The sequence below is a fragment of the Ailuropoda melanoleuca genome, unplaced genomic scaffold, assembly GCF_002007445.2.
Source record: "Ailuropoda melanoleuca isolate Jingjing unplaced genomic scaffold, ASM200744v2 unplaced-scaffold72289, whole genome shotgun sequence".
Lineage (NCBI taxonomy): Eukaryota > Metazoa > Chordata > Mammalia > Carnivora > Ursidae > Ailuropoda > Ailuropoda melanoleuca.
This window is the reverse complement of record NW_023247491.1, coordinates 1-2,699: the sequence shown is the minus strand read 5'-3', so window position 1 is coordinate 2,699 and position 2,699 is coordinate 1. Positions and strand designations below refer to the sequence as shown.

The following is a 2,699-nucleotide window of genomic DNA, read 5'->3' as shown; positions in this document are numbered from 1 at the left end:
CCAGAACGCTGGGATCACACCCTGAGCCGAAGGCAGACGCTTAACCGCTGTGCCACCCAGGCGCCCCTAGTTTTTCTTTCTTTAAAATTAAGTGAATTTGCACTTAGCACTTGAAGACATGCTTTTCTCTCCGAGTCCTCAAGGTCCTTGATTCCCACTGTGGTATCTCCACCTTCCCAACTTTCATTGGAGATCTCTCACAGTTTAAGTGGGATAGTTTTCTTTGGTTCCTGGGGAACATCAGCTGACAGGTGTTAACCCCCAAACTTCCTACCCCAGAAGCTCACCTTTCATTCCTTACACTATTTTTAACTGTTCGTAAGGAAGCTAATTTGAATGCATTTTTGCAGGAGAACTGGGGCTCCATGTCAGAGCTTCCTTCTCTATATAGGTCCAGTCCATCTGCTGGTGGTGTCATTCCATCCAAATAAAGCTGTTTTTGTTCTGGCTGCTTATTGCCTGTGATTCATTTCCCCTCTAGAGTCAGACTTTTCGCTGTTCAGACTCGCTTTGTTACGGGCAACGGTTTGGCTTAACTTGCCTCATTTCCCTTAGGGAAATGAGGTGGGTAGGTCATTGACCCTGCACATGTTATTGGCTGCTTCTTCAGGGTTCTGTGGCTACCCTTATTGGTTTAATACCCCCAGACACCGACCTTGTCATCTTCTGAGAGAGATTCAGAAGACGTTTTTGAGGTTTTTTTCCCCATTGCCGTCGTGGGTTCTTTTTTAATGGGACTTTGTCTTGAGGAATTTCTTCTGGCCTTTTCTAACAAGATCTCTCCTCTCTCTCCTCTAGTCAGCCTTGTCCAAATATGATGCCACCAAACAAAAGAGGAAATTCTCTTCCTTTTTTAAGTCCTTGGTGATCGAACTGGACAAAGACCTGTATGGGCCAGACAACCATCTGGTAGAAGTGAGTAGTTCTGTCCTCTAGGCTTTGACTCCATGACTGGAGGATGATGGACTTGGGAGTCAGACTTTAATGTTTAGGGACAGGGGAAGGTATAAAAGGTTACCCCCAGTATACAGTACTAAGCTTGCAGTTTGCACGCTGACCTCCAGGTGGCGCGAGCTGTTTAGTTCTGGTGCTGTTTGAACCCAAGAGCTCTTGGAGTCTGACTTGTCCCACCTTTTTAATGTTTTTATCCTGGTTGCTGCCCCAAGGGAAATTCTAATGGAGGCCTCTTACACGTTCCAGGTCATCTCTGCATCTTGCTTATTAATAATGGTGAGATGTAGTTATCCACACCCTACTCATACTTTTTCCTGATAGCAGGTGCTGTAAGGGGGTTAACTAATAGGCTTCTAGTCCTTGCAAGGTTCCCTCTATAGATAGATCTGGGACTTCCTTTGGTTCCTGTTCTGTTTAGATTCACATCCCACATCACCAGAAATCCTTTGTTATAAAGCTTGGTTATACAGTGTTCTGAAGACCATGTTAGCGACAGTGTTCTTTGGGGTACAGTCAAAACAGAATGAGACAGTCCAGCTCTCTGAGTGAACTTAACCTGCTCCTTTCTTTGCCAGTGTAGCTGCAGCCCCTTAACCTCAACCACTAAGAGACATGGGAAGGTCTTTACCATCTAATAAGGGAAGTAAGTCATAGAAACAATAGAAATTTATAAATATATTTAACTTGACTTTATAGCAGTAGACTAGAGTGGCTAAGAACGTGGGCTCTAGAATCAGACACGCCAGAGCTCCAATCACGGTGCCACCACTTAGTGGTTGTTTGACCTTAGGCAAGTTACTCCACTCTTCCAAGCATTAGTTTGCTCATCTATAAAGTAGGTTTAATTGTGTCTGTCTTATGTGGATGTTGTGGGAGTTAAATGAGATAATCCCAGGTAAATGTCTTAGAAGACTCTTGAACATAGTAAGTATTTAAGAAACGTTAGCCACGTGTGTTTTTTTTTTTTTAACCGTGCATGTATGTATTTTCCATTTTGTGGATAAAATTACCACTGAAAATTTAGGCTAATTTAAATGTGACCCTAAGCAGAATCAAAGGTTAATCTGTTTAGGTACAGACAGTAATCCTAGAGCTTTATGCAGTGTTTAGAAATGTGCTATTGCTCTTTTCCAGTAGCCTCAGTAATCAAAGTTGAATATTCAGTCATTACAGACGCTCTTCCCTCCCACCCCAGCTCTTCCTCTGGGAGAGCACCCCCTGACATCTTCCTCTCTGTAGTGGCACAGGACCGCCACTACCCAGGAGACGGATGGCTTCCAGGTGAAGCGGCCAGGAGACGTGAATGTACGGTGTACTGTCCTCCTGATGCTGGACTACCAGGTATTCTGGGGTGATGTCAGGGGACCCAGCTTTCACAGCCACCTCCTGTCAGCAGCCTGATAGTCAGAGATTTAAGTCTAGTTGTGGTTAATTTGTCACCAGACGATAAACTCTGTAAATGTAAGGATAGGGGCTTAGTCATCTCTGAGTTCCTCCTAGTGTTTTTTGGCCCCAGAGAAAGCACTGCATTAATGCTTGTTGAATGGCTTGAATGTATGGCCACGCTAAAGCACCCCAAAATATATATAGACCCAGCTCACTAGCTTCATCCCTGTCGTCTTTGGTTCTCTGCAGCCTCCCCAGTTTAAATTAGATCCTCGCCTGGCTCGGCTCCTGGGCATCCACACCCAGACCCGTCCAGTGATCATCCAAGCACTGTGGCAGTATATTAAGACACATAAGCT

At 44.7% G+C, this 2,699-nt stretch overlaps 1 long non-coding RNA gene across 1 annotated transcript; it reads left to right on the top strand.

The window, feature by feature from the left end:
- Positions 1–759: 759 nt before the first annotated feature.
- LOC117800553 lies at positions 760–2,699 on the top strand. Its single transcript, XR_004623110.1, has 3 exons — positions 760–915; positions 2,194–2,295; positions 2,590–2,699. It is a non-coding gene; the product is annotated as an uncharacterized LOC117800553 (long non-coding RNA).